The following is a 14646-nucleotide window of genomic DNA, read 5'->3' as shown; positions in this document are numbered from 1 at the left end:
TAGACCCCATTCACCACTTCGGTATCCGTCTCGTGACTGACTGGTGCTTTCAGGACAAGTCCAATTCAGAGCCTCTACGTTGAGTTGAATCAGTAGTCACTTCATCTGCAGCGGTCATACAGCAGTTTTGCATATTTTCTGAGAAAGTACAAGCAAATATTGAACATCCTTCTTATTCAACAATAAACGATGTGACCGCTGCCACACTCTTCCATAACCGACCATCCGAGAAAGCCGTTCTCATTGCGTGTAAGAAACCTTAGTGAGGAAATGGGTGTTCCAATTCTTGAACAGTCCCCTATGGCTCCAGCGGAACTGTTAGCTCCGTGGCAGTGGCAGCTCATACATTGTGACACATCATTTATAGAAGTCACAAAACACGCACCAGAGGCACGCATTAAAATGCATTTCGTAGAACTTCAGTCCAAGTACTTGTGCACAGAGTTTTACACAGACGCTTCTAAGTCAAATGCCGGAGTTTCTTATGCAGCCGTCGGCCCATCCTTCTCGGAACCCGGTGTACTCCACCCGGAAACAAGTATCTTTACGGCTGAGGCCTATGCACTTTTGTCAGCTGTAAAGCATATAAAGAAATCAAAACTTCAAAAGACTGACTTCAAGGCTTTCATGAGACTTTGGGAGTCTGCATATATGACACTCTGTAAACACACAAATTCTGTACTAATTGAGCTGTATTCCACTCTATGCAAAGCGTATATATCTAACCAGCGTGTGATTATATGCTGGGTGCCTGGCCATAGAGGCATCGAGGGCAATGTTCAAGCAGACCAAATGGCCACATCAGTTACATCTCAGGCATTACATCTCCCTACAGGTGCTGTTCCTGCAACAGACTTGAAGCCTTTCCTGCAAAAGAAACTGCTAAGCCACTGGCAACGCTTGTGGGATGCAGAAAGAAATAATCAGCTATACTTGATAAAACCACAGTTAGGTTTCTGGCCCCCGTAGCTAAAGCACGACGAACTGATGTCCTGTTTTGTCATCCAAGAATAGGACATACATATGGCACCCACAATTTTCTGCTTACTGGTGATGAACCACCAACCTGTGGTAGATGTGGTGAGAGGCTGACCGTCCTCCATGTCCTCATGGAGTGTCGGGAAGCCGAAACAGAGAGAAAGAAATATTTTCTTCAAGCGTACCGGTATCATGTCCCTCTTCATCCTATCATGTTTCTTGGTGAAGAACCACTTTTTAACGCCACAGCAGTCGTCGATTTCTTGAATGATGTGTTCCTACATGTAATTAGTCCAATAAGTTCATAGCACATCCTCTTTCCAGAGGATGCCGCTGTGAGTTTTTATAACACATGCCTCCAGGCCCTTGTGGTTCAAGGGCTCTGTTTAGGCAGTAGTGCTTCTTGCCAATTACTGCATCTTAAATATTTTAAATATTGTTTCATTCTTTCTCAATGCATTCTTCATTTCATAGTACACCTCATTAGTCATTGCCATGATTTTAGTACATGTATATTTTACACACTTTACAGCGATTATTTTTAGGCCCCTTTCTAGCCACACTGCATCTACTTCTCAGAATTCATCGCTCCACTGCACACTCACAACAAACACTGGCATGGCGCTCTTTGGCCATAACTGGCCCTTGCCGCACATCATCATCATCGTCCTTGACATATCTTGCCGTGCACAAATCACCGTTCTGTAGGTCTTTCTTGTCGATGCTCAACACATTTCGCAAATGTAATGCTATCTTTTCCGCAAAGCAGTTGCTAAACTAATTGTGGTGCAGTTAATTTTGCAATCAGCATGTCATCAGCACTGCATGGTTCCAGCTATGACCAAGGCAGTCAGACCTGAACCGATTGTTTTTAAAATTTTGCACGTCTGAGAAAACTCGATCTCAGTTTCGTTTGTGCCTTTGCATATCCTGCATCTCATAGCAGCACACATTGCGCGACTTATCGATTCACAAGTTCAAATAAAGTCAGCCTATAACCTGCATTCACAAACGTGATGGCAATGTACAGGTGCATTGCAAGTCACCTTATTTCTTCAACCTGCCACACGAACTTCCCGTAGCTCTAACCGGCAACAGCTCACTGGTTCATGAAAACGGAAAGATCATGTTTCTAACATGACTATTTGGAATCGTGAAGTTAGTGGGTGCACAGATATGAACAGATAGCGCAATTTGAGAACACAGAAAGAGCCTGAAGCTTGGCCGTGGAGCGAACTAAATTTGTTGTCAAATAAACACACACACAGGTTAATGTGAATAACAGATTTCTCCCCCATCGAAATGCGGCCGCCGTGGCCGGGATTCGATCCTGCGACCTCGTTGGGCTGCTGAGCACGAGGTCGCGGGATCGAATCCCGGCCACGGCGGCCGCATTTCGATGGGGGAGAAATGCGAAAACACCCATGTACTTAGATTTAGGTGCACGTTAAAGAACCCCAGGTGGTCCAAATTTCCGGAGTCTCCCACTACGGCGTGCCTCATAATCAGAACTGGTTTTGGCACGTAAAACCCCATAATTTCAATTTTTTAATTTCAATCGTGCAGAATCGACCACTTACACAATAAGGGTCAACAATCGTCACCACCAAGACGATTCATCCAAATGATTGCACATGCCACGTACGAGTCCATAAGGCATCGCTGAAGATGACATTGTTGACAGTCCTAACAATCTCCTGATGAATTCATGTGAGCGCCCGCGAGATAACGCAATCCTGGCTAAAACAAATAAACAAAGAAAATATGATCAGAACAATGCGCATACATGGGCCCATCATTAATCATATGGGCAGCAGCGAAAAAGATATGCACAGCGAGTTTCACTTCGCCCGTTAAACTGGTCGGCTTGACTAGGGAATTTCGACTTCCATTCTAGGTACACGAAAAAGCTAGTTTTGGTGAGCAGCCCAGAGTTGCCAGCATGCCAGCTTTTGATACACACCATGCCGTCACCGCACAAAACTTATGAGAAAAAGAGCACACACGCAACACAAGCAAACATTGCTTTGAGAGTGCTTACCTGTCTTCAAGATCTTCCGCTTCTCTTCTGATTTTTCTTCTTTCCATTCCTGTTTGATGTTTCCCCAGCACTTCTTCAATTGCTTGAAGTCGTGAGCAGTTGCGCCGTGCTGGGCTTTGTCCTTCGTGCACAGCCGTTTCCATGCGTCTGTCTTCGCACTCAGTAATGCAACGTCTGTTTTCTTGCATTCAATCTCTTTTTATACTTATTTACCAAACTAATCAACAATGACTTCTGCTGTGAAACGCAGCACCAGTTTACGAGAGGTAGGCAACGCAACGGCGGCTCCAGACTCCATGTTTGCTTTTCTGCTTGTGGAAGCTGCTGTGGATTGGCTTGGATGGTAGTGTCTATTTGCGCACGTTGGATTACAGTTTCTCTGAAATTATTTCTTTCTTTTCGATGTTATGGATGACCAAAAGTGCGTACTTCTAGTGCTTTTTGGTTGGCATAATTTATGACTACAAGAAAGATATTTCATTTCAGTTGCTATTGTAATCTCGCTCCCAGATGTGCCGCACCGTGACTTGGCGACGACTTGATGAAGGAAGGCACTCGGAGAGTCTATGAAACGCAATGCCTGTCTCGGACGTGTTCAAGTCAAGTCGTGGCTTCAAGTTAAGGCACATTTCTGAATACGGGGGTTAATATTTCTTTGAGAGATTGAAAAAAAAACTATCTGCTCAGGTCCACATGACACTCACGGGTAGTAGTAGCTAAATGTCCAATATACCTGCAGTAGGTAGACAGTCCTAGAAAGACGAAACAGACCAGGTGAGTCGCCAGTTGCTCTTCTAAGTCAAAGTCCACTCCAGCAGCCCCAAGGTCAACGGCTTAACAGCTGAGTGGCTAGCTTGACACGCATGAGCTCTATATGTGATCGGTGAATATGATGATGCATTACTTTAGGGTGAACCTTCAAGCATCCTGCATTCTTGCAGTCCTCTTTGTAGACAGCGGCATAGCAAGACTAGAGCACTCACTGTCCGTTCACTTTCACGGAATGCTGCTTCAGGAGCCTGTTACAAATGCACTTTACGAGGTGCGGTACATCGGAGAAGACATACACCTTCCTTGCATCATTGGGTGATCATAGGAGTTCTTAGCACCGAGTTTGCCATCAATGTCGAGTTCCGTCCACATCCTGTTTGTGCTCGCTCCATCGCAAACAATGTCATCGACGATTGCATCTGCATTTTCTAGCAGTATGATAGCCTGCAGCACCAACTGGCTTAGCACTGTTCTCTTCATTGGTCCTCGTGAGGCAAACACGCCGACTGGTTGAGTGTAGCTTTCCCCTAAGGGGATAAACGTGAAGACAAGCGCATGATTGGCCAGTCCGGTAGTATCAGCACTACTTTTGGCCTGGTTTCCTCCGTGACAGTGGTCAACAAGGCCGGTGTATGTAAGCGTTTTGGAATTGACGCACTTCCTTTCTCGGACCTGTATCTCATCGAAAAGGAGCATTCCATGCTTTTGAAATTTGGGTTTGGGTTCCAGTTTTTCCTTTAGCGTGGCGAAAAAAATCTGTGACAAAGCCACACTTCATTCCTACAATGGAAATTTCCTGATTGTCCTGACGCAGGGTAATGGTAGGATGTTGTTGTCTCTCAGAAATCGGTATCCGCATTGCGTGTGGATATGTAGAAGCAGGCAGAGCAGAAGCCAGTCATCTGTGTTATCGTCTTCACTGCTTTGCCGTGACCTTTGCAGCTGCTAAGCACTCCGTAAAAAGCACGCAGTGATTCTCTGGAACTTTTTTTGCTGCTTCCAGCACTCGATAGTCGGCAAGCGATTTGATTTTCTTCTTGCTCGCTTCAAGAGCGGCATTCAGTGTATTGTTTCTTTTCATGAGGCTTTTTGTTTTGCAGTACAAGGCAGCATGGTATTTCTTAAATATATCTAATTTCAGCCTGTACGGCACACTGGGGCCACTGAAAAGTAACCTAACAGCCCTCTGGACTCTTCTGTTTTCCTTTCGCTTCTTGTGAATGCGTAGTGTGTTGGACAATGTTTTACATCAGGAGCATTGCCTTTTTGCACCGTCAAGAAGTATAGGACACCTGTTGTGTCTCCAGAACCCTGGCATGTCACACGCGGCACACATTAACTGAATGCCTGGGAACCTTTCTCGCGCAGGACCTCCACGACAAATGACTTGCTTATCGAATGCCCCAAGCACACCGTAATATCTGTTGTCTGCTGGGTTTCACACCGTACTCCAACAACTACGCTGCTTACTTCGTGCCCGAGAACACGTTTCGTTGCTCGGTATCCCTCTCGGCACGCCACCAATTCCATGATTTTGAGTGCGAAAGTGGTACATTTCGTCATTTCAACAAAACAAAGGCATTCCACACCTTCCACGCTGATGTTGTGGTAGTTCCATGCATGGCTCGGCATCAGTATCTGATTTTCACTGGACAGATGTTGCAGCCAGCTTGCTACAGTGGACGAAGCGCATGCCTCTATTCTCTGCAATGGCACATCTGCAGCAGCAGAATTACGTACGTCGTAACTTGGCTGCAGTGGAGAGTTCGTGCGCAAATGACTCGACAGCTCAGACATGCACACGTCATTCGCGACCGAGCTCACCTGCAGCAGTTTGGAGGTTGTTACTGTCTTCGACGACAACTTCTGACTCGTAAAGAGTACTGTCCACCTTCACACGTTTGGTACTGCTTTCACTGGTAATATTAGTGACCTTCCGATCCACTTTTGGTTTCCTTGCTGGGCACAAGCCAGGTGAAATCTCCGGAAGAAGACAAGGTACCGCCCCAGGGAGCAGCAATAGCTTTTTCGGCTGGTCAAGGACGACTGCGCCTCCAAGCTCAGCGTAGTATTTACGCCTGCTGACCATTTCAATGGGGAAATGCTTTTCGCAGACATAATCGCGTGCTGCCAGTTCGCAGTCCTCTCTTCCAATAGCTGTTGCCCATTCTTGCAGGCGTTCGTGGTCATTTGGGGCTTTGAAAGTTCGAACCTTTTCAGTGCAGGACTGATATCCGCTCTTGCAGTTTGGAACGAAGCATCGGCGCCCCATTTTCGAAAATCAGTTAACGCTTAGGAAGTGAATACTAGCATCGTAGAGGATCCGAGCAGTGGACGAACTGCAGAACTGACAAAGCGATGATTCTCACTGCTCGAAGCAAGCGGCAGACTTTACTCCGTCTGTCTGCGTCTGTCCAAATGTGCTGCAAAAAATATATAGTTACATTTTGTTTCCTCGCACGGTACCTATGTATCGCATACTCTGATCGGCACTTTTTATGGCTCATGATAATAAATAAAAAGGAACAAATTCTCGTTTTACGTTATGCCAGGAACTTGAAAAAGCACCAAGTACTGTTTTCTATGCACGCATGGGTATGGTTGCAGATCGTCTGCTCTTTCCATGCGCGCATGGCTACGATTGCTGATCGCCTGAAATTTCAAGCGTGCTAGTTTCTTGCTCTTATTTGTTTCAATATTTGTATGTAGTATGACATGCTTTTTATGCGACAATATTTATACCAGAATGGTCTACATGCATTTTATTCTTTAAGCGCAAACCAAGCTGACGCAAAACTTTTTTTCCAGCATCTGACAAGTCAGCGCAAGCGGCCAGCAGCAGACGCCGGACACAGTCAGAGAGGTTTTTTTTCTCCATCACCACGGCCATCCGCGCCGACCACGAGGAAGTAGTGTTCGTTGTGTCGCTGCAAGGGGCGCTGCGCGTCTCCTCACCCAACGTGACATTATCAGGGGGTGAATCTTCCTATACCTCCAGGCATTGGTTCACGTATAGCAGACGCTCAGTCGACGCTAGCGTCAAGGCTCACTTCACTTGGGACCTAGCGAACGGATGACGGTACTACGGCGGCGAAAAAAAAAGCGACACAATAATTTTTGACTTTCTTTCGCTATAGCACTTTTTTTCTTACTTTTTTTATGATAACGTTGCTCTGCTCGCTTCTCCTTTCCCTCATGATTTTCCTATACCTCCTCGCATGTCTCCCCTCCCCTCATGCTTTGTGCAGTGCTTTTTTATTTCTTTAGGTGTCCACGGCACAATCTTTTTTTTATTTTTCTTTGCCACTGGCGTTACCAGACTCACCCCCGGCGCGCTCCTTTCTAGTCGGGCTGGGCCAGGCAGGACAGGAGACCGTGCTTGTGTGCTGTAGGTTCTTTTTGCTTTTTCATACACGCAATCCCGTTAATTATTACTATCACACAAGCACGTGCCCAAGTTACATTTAAAAAAATAATTCCACTTGCAACACAACAGTTCTTTGGACTCACTTTATTGTGTTGTTCGTTCGCGAAAACCAGAATTGAAGCAGACAGTGGAAACCATTATACATAGAACGCAACAAAACGCGGATGGTGTTTCATGTACGCACAAGTAAAAAACATTTATTCTAACTGCTCTAATGGCCAATGCGCTGAATAGCTTCTCCCGGCCTGTTTGTCGCTCGGTCCGTGAAGTGCGCCGCGCATATCCTGTGGTTGTTGACCTTATCTCTGGGCAAACCCATTACGTCCGTTCTTCCTGCATAGTTTAAAAACGCCTCCATCCTGAAGAACAGTGAAGATAATAAATTATAACATCGCAGTTGGAATATACCAAACTGAGCTCGTTTCGCGTCGCGGCAGTGTACTAGTTGTAATATATCAACCTTAATTCTCAGAAACGCATTTTTAAACGATGGCGACCAATTAGCTAGAAATAAGCACAAAGCGCGCACCTACCTACACACGTGTTTGTTCCTTGCGATACGCACAGGTGGTACTATATTTATCAGTAGCTTTATGTTCGCTGCTTGTGGCATGACGATTTACTGCTTCGTTGTGGTGTTTCCGGCCCCGCAGGGGCGTCTGCGCATGCAGGCGTATGGTGAGTTGCGCCACCACGTACCCGAGCACACGAGGGTTGGACCCTCTCGCGTCTAACCGTGCGCGGCTTAGCCGTGTCCGGGGAAAAGGGGATCCTGGGGGTTGAGCCGACGCTGAGTGTTTGGACCTTTAAGGCCCCTCAGCGGAGGCAACACACCCCTTTGGCCTCGGCTTCACGTAGACGGCACCCCTGGACTGACCCATCCGGGGGAAATTGGTAGTTGCCTTTTCCTGTCTCTCTCTCTTTCCATCTCTCCTGTCTTCTCTTCGCTTCATTTTACTTCCAATTTTCCAGGCAGCAAGGTTAACCTGGTGTAATTTATCCAATCTTGTGTCTATTATATTAGGTTATAGTGGCTATGTACAGCTGGTGTCTACGTCTCCGTCGGGTCTCGGTAGCGTCCCCTTGTTGGGCGGCTGGCATAGCTGCCGAAGTCATCGTTACCTTTATGGCTTTTTCGTCATTCCCCCGACTCCCTGATCGCCCGCATAGACGAGGGCGCACCGAAGAAGTTAAGTTTTTTGGCTGCCAAGTTGATAACTTCCCAAGATTTCATGTTATACATTCTGAGAAAGCAGAAAAGTCAGCAAGAATCGTCTCACCTTTTCTGGTTGCGAAATCACTGATGGAGGCTTTTGGCCCAGGCTACAATGTTTCCAAGTTGGCAAGCGGTGATCTACTTCTTGAACTCCGTGATAAATTGCAATATGAAAAGCTACCCAATATTGTGTCTTTCAGGGCCATTCCAGTGAGTGTCACCCCACACCGTTCTATGAACACCATTCGTGGTGTGATCTCCAATGATGATCTAATGGAGCTAACTGAGACTGAACTTTTGGATGGATGGAGTGACCAGAATGTCATCAATGTGAAAAGAATTAAGATAAGGCATGATGGTAAAGAAATTCAAACCAAGCATCTAATCCTAACATTCGGCTCAAGTGTACTTCCCGAGATTATCGAGACAGGCTATGTAAAGATCAGAGTCGGGCCCTATATCCCGAATCCCATCCGCTGCTTCAAATGCCAGAGGTTTGGCCACAGTTCTCAGAACAGCCGAGGCCGAATAACCTGTGCCAAATGTGCCGATGAACATCCATCTGAATCTTGTGAGAACGCGCCACACTGTGTGAATTGTGATGGGGAACACGCCGCGTATTCGCGGTCCTGTCCATCTTGGAAGAAGGAGAAAGAAATAGTAACGATCAAAATCAAAGAGAACATATCATTCAGAGAAGCGCGAAGGCGGGTGTCCTACCTGCCGAAGAATAGCTTTGCCGAAGGGGCGCGCCACAACGGCCTCCGGCGGTTGTCAGGCCCTCACACAGTGAACCGGCGGTGACGCCATCTGCCCCCTCGGCGGCTGCAGCTGCTGCTCCGCCATCTCAGAACAAGGGGCCATCGACCTCCGGGCTGGTGGCCTCAAGGGTCTCGTCCCACAAGATGAGGCCGTCACGACACACCAACCGTTCAGCGCCTCGCAAGAGGCGATGGACACAACAACCGGCCAGACGGCGCCGCCAGCGCCTAAGGAGCGGCGGGAATCTCTCGACCGCTTCAGAAAAGAGAAACCTCGTGTCACGGCGCCTGGAAAGGGCACCGTGAGCTAGTCTTCATCTTCTGAACACACAGCACAAACACTTTCTTCATTATGGAGACACAAATATTACAATGGAATGTTAGAGGACTTATTCACAACCTCGACGATATAAGAGAACTCTTACACAAACATAATCCAAAGTTGCTGCGTGTTCAAGAGACACTTCTGAAACTTACCCCAAACACGAACTTTCTTCATAATTACACCATCTTCCGAAAAGACCGTCACGAGGCTAACGCCTCCGGTGGTGTAGCAATAGTTGCCGACAAATCCGTAGCTTGTCGACACGTCGCTCTTCGGACGCCCCTTGAGGCAGTGTCTGTTCGGGCTATCCTTTTTAACAAATTGGTCACGGTATGTTCTATTTATATACCCCCGAACCATCATCTTGAAAAAAAAGATCTTCATAACCTTAATGATCAGCTTCCCGAGCCTTACATCCTCGTGGGTGATTTTAACGCCCACAACACGATGTGGGGTCACTCGCGATGCGACGTGCGAAGTCGACTCATAGAAAACTATGAAACTCCTTTTAAACTCCGGTGCGTGCCTCTTCAATAAGAAGGAGCCAACCTATTATAATCTCCATCACAATTCATACTCATCAATAGACCTATGGGTTGGCTCTGCCTCCCTTTTCTCTGATTTAGAATGGCATGTCATCAAAAATCCGTATGGAAGTGACCACTTCCCAGTAAGTCTAAACTTGGTAACGCTACATGACTCCCCTCCACATGTCTCTCACTGGAAACTAGCCTCAGCTGATAGAAGATGTTTTAAGGAATGCACCTACCTACCGCTGCGGCAATGGCAACTTATAGATTGCAACATACCGTTTGTTGAGGTCTCGAAGCATGCTCCGGAAGTACATATCCGAATGCACTTTCGTGAACTTCAATCGAAATACTCTTGCCCAGAATTCTTTACTGATGCATCAAAGTCGCATGCTGGCGTGTCCTATGCGGCAATCAGGTCCTTCCTTTTCTGAATCCGGTGAAATACATCCGGAAACAAGCATATTTACTGCTGAGGCTCATGCCCTGTTGTGTGCAGGGAAGCATATAATGAAAACAAAGCTTCAAAAATCTGTTATATTCACTGACTCTTTAAGCGTAGTAAAGGCATTAATGTCTCCTTGTAAACACAAAAATCCTGTGCTCAGTGAACTCTATGCAGTGCTGTGCACAGCATATACATCTAACCAACGTGTCACAATATGCTGGGTACCAGGCCACAGAGGCATTGAGGGCAACATGCTTGCAGATAAAACTGCCGTTTCACTTGTAAGAAAGGGGAACACATCCTCTACAGCTGTTCCCGCAGTAGATTTGAAGCATTTCTTGCACAAAAGCCTTAGGAGCTATTGACAGCACTCATGGGATGCGGAAACAAGAAATAAACTTCACGCCATCAAACCACAATTAGGTAATTGGCCACCCACTACGAAAACATGACAAACCGAAATTACTCTTTGCCGCCTTAGGATTGGCCACACGTATGGCACGCACTCTCACCTGTTAACTGGTAATGAACCCCCTTCCTGTAGCAAATGTGGCGAGACGCCAACTGTAATCCATGTCTTAATAGAGTGCAAGGAATTAGAGCCTCAAAGAAAGAAATACTTCCCTTTAGCACACAAACAACACGTTCCTCTACACCCAGCAATGTTTTTGGGCACAGAACCGTTCTTTGATCACAGGTTAGTTTTAAAGTTTCTTGAAGATGCCGGTACATTGAGAGTCATCAGTCTGCATTCGTAGCACATCCTCTCTTCAGAGGCTGCTGCTGCGACAGCATTATTGTAGAGCACGTGCCTCTCAGAAGCCCTTACGTTCAAGGGTCCTGTTGAGGCACTGGTGCTACTCTCACGTACACGTTTTGTGACATCATCACTTCAGAAGAAACCATCCATCGGCATTTCCCTCATCTGCGGTCACTGTCATCATTTTAATAGTTATATATTTTACGCAATTTACAGCGACTGATTTTAGGCCTATTTACAGCCAATCAAGATCCACCATCTCGCAGTACATTCCTATATCTCATAAACAATTCATTTGAAACTCATCACCATGTTTATGGTGCTCTTTGGCCATATGTGGCCAAAAAACCCCATACATCATCATCATCAACTCTGAACATCCGGCATATTCGACCATAAATGACACTAGTACCACACTCTTTCAGAATCGACCTGCAGCGAGAGAGCCTTTCACGTTGCGTGTGCGGAGCCTCAGCAAAGAAGTAGGTGTACCACTCCTTGAACAACGTCTCATGCCTCTAGCAAAGTTGTTACCGCCGTGGCAGTGGCAGCCCATAGAATGTGACACATCGTTTACTGAGGTCACTAAGCACGCCCCAGAAGCACATATTAAGATGCACTTTCTAGAACTTCAGGCGAAATACTCATGCCCGGAGTACTACACCGACGCATCAAGATCACATGCTGGTGTGTCTTATGCAGCACTCGGCCCTTCTTTCTCTGAATCAGATGTTCTCCACATTGAAACGAGCATCTTTACTGCTGAGGCACACGCAGTTTGGTCGGCCGTTAAACATATTAAAAAACAAAGATACAAAAAGCCATTATATACACAGATTCTTTAAGTGTTGTAAGATACTTAAGTTCCTTTCATAAAAGTAAAAACCCTGTATTGAATGACCTTTACTCACTCCTGTGTGTAACATACTTGTGTAATCAACATATAATAATATGCTGGATCCCTGGACACAGAGACATCGAGGGAAATATGCTCGCTGACAAAATGGCCACGTCCATAGCAGCAAAACACATGAATTCCTCCTCTGTAGCTGTCCCTGCCCTAGACTTAAAACCTTTTCTATGGAAAAACCTAAGGAACTCTTGGCAACGCTCATGGGACAATGAAATATCAAACAAGCTGCATGTCATTAAGCCACAACTAGGAAACTGGCCACCTATATCAAAAAGTCGGCGAACAGAGGTCATCATCTGTAGACTTCGAATAGACCACACATATGGCACACACTCCTACCTGTTGACTGGTGACGAGCCACCTACCTGTGGAAAATGTGGCACGACGTTAACTGTCCTTCACGTATTGCTAGAATGTCATGCATTAGAGGCTCACAGGAAAAAGTACTTTCGTTTACCATACCATCAACAAGTCCCACTACACCCAGCAATGCTCTTAGGTAATGACCCACTGTTTGAAAATAAATCAATCTTAGCTTTTATAAACGATGTTGGTGTACTGGATGTTATACACCCAAGGGATTCGTAGCACGTCCTCCACCTGGAGGGTGCTGCTACAATAATACGCTTTTGCAGACCACGTGCTTCTAGGCCCTTGCGTTCAAGGGTCCTGCTGAGGCATTAGTGCTGCTGACACCCACATCTCTTTATATCATCCTCTCAGTGCATATCTTTTATGACCACCGCACGTCTCACACCTAACGTGTCATTCTCATAGCTTTAATGCATATATATTCTACGCACTTATGTTTTAGGCCTCTATACAGCCGTGTGACATCTACCCCTCAAAATTCACAGCTCATGCTTCATTGACAACTACTTAGCATTGCCTTGGCGCTCTTTGGCCACACATGGCCCTTGCGCCATTAACATCCAATAATCATCGTGGTGTTTTCGAATCAGCTAGCTCCTGCCTCACCATCGGACAGCCATGTGCAACTTCGCACAATTACTATCACAAATAAAAACCGGGAAATAAACTCTAAAGTGCTCACCTGTTGTGTTTAAGGATTTGGTAGAATTTCGCGTCGCATGGCTCACTTCGTATTGATGTGTTCGTACACAATCAAACTATACACGAACAGCGACAGCTGCGAGACATGGCGGAAAAAAAGCCGACAAACGTGCAACGGTAGGTACCACATGGACCACATTGCTAGCAAGGAAGGTGAAAACCGTAAAACTGACTGCATAATGGCAGAAAAAAAATTGCTGCCGTTTTGGTCGTTATCAGTACGACCGACGGCGACCACGGGCCGCGCCGCCGATAGTTGAAGGCGAGAAACGACAAAGTTGAGTGAGGGTTGACAAGAAAAAAAAAAGAAAAAGCGATTTGGTTTCGCATTCATTTCATGGATGGCGCTGCAATTTGCGCGGACAGAAAACCAGCGCAGTTTCCGAGGCCTGACATTATCACGACAAGTGCTCCGCTGGCGCCGGCCCATAGTTTCTCCCCTGTTGTTCTTTCTCCGTGGGACAGGCCGCCACAAGTAACTATCATACATGCATATAATTTTATGTCTGTCACTGGTGGGCTAGTTGGTCAGTCATGATGGAATGTGCTACCGCACTTCGAACCCACGTCGCAACACAGAATGAAGAAACACGGGCACTGTGTGTTTATCACACACACAGCGCTCGCGTTTGTTTATTCTGTGTTACGTCGTTGGTTCGAAGTGCGCAAGCATATTTCATCACGTAATCAATTCTAGGCTCACTTTTAACTTCGCAGCTAATAAAAAAACGTGAGCAGCAAAGTGCCAGTAGACCACACGCGTGCCCGGTCAAGCCTGGTTGTAGCTGCGCACGTAGCTCTACGATTCGCTTCTCCAGCAGCGATTCGCACCTTGCGAGGAGACGCCATAACGTGTACCAAAGAGGTATCCACAATACGTGGCGCACATCTCACATCCCTTGACCAGTGGCACGGTACGTTGTTGATGATGATCATGATTGTTTATTGAATCTTCAAAACGAGCCGGTGACAAATAGTCACCTAGCCTGCTTGAGTGAACCAGGCCCAGTTACATGCAGCATACAAATTGCAACTTAGATGTCGGGCACGCTGCATTTGCAGGCACCTTAACTAGATGGCGCCACCACACTGGCAGAGGCTCGAGTAGCTCGGGATCGCGTTGATTGCGCTCCTCGTCTGAATCGCATTACAGTGTACTACGGAAGGCTTTCGCATCGCGTCGTCTGCACCTGCGCACGCTGTGTTTGCAGGCGCCTTACCTAGATGGCGTCACCATACTGGCAGAGGCTCGTGTCGTCTGTGCCTGCATGCCTGCCTAGGGTGCGTTTATAGCGCATTTTCTCGCTGACTGATACAAAGCGCTTGCATGGCTCAGTGGTAAAGCCGACTCTCGTGCAGCGGGCCTGGGTTCGATCCCGGCGAGGACCGGGTACTTTTTTTC

This window comes from Dermacentor silvarum, chromosome 3 (genome assembly GCF_013339745.2).
Source record: "Dermacentor silvarum isolate Dsil-2018 chromosome 3, BIME_Dsil_1.4, whole genome shotgun sequence".
In the NCBI taxonomy this organism is placed as follows: Eukaryota; Metazoa; Arthropoda; class Arachnida; order Ixodida; family Ixodidae; genus Dermacentor; species Dermacentor silvarum.
This window is presented reverse-complemented; position numbering follows the sequence as displayed.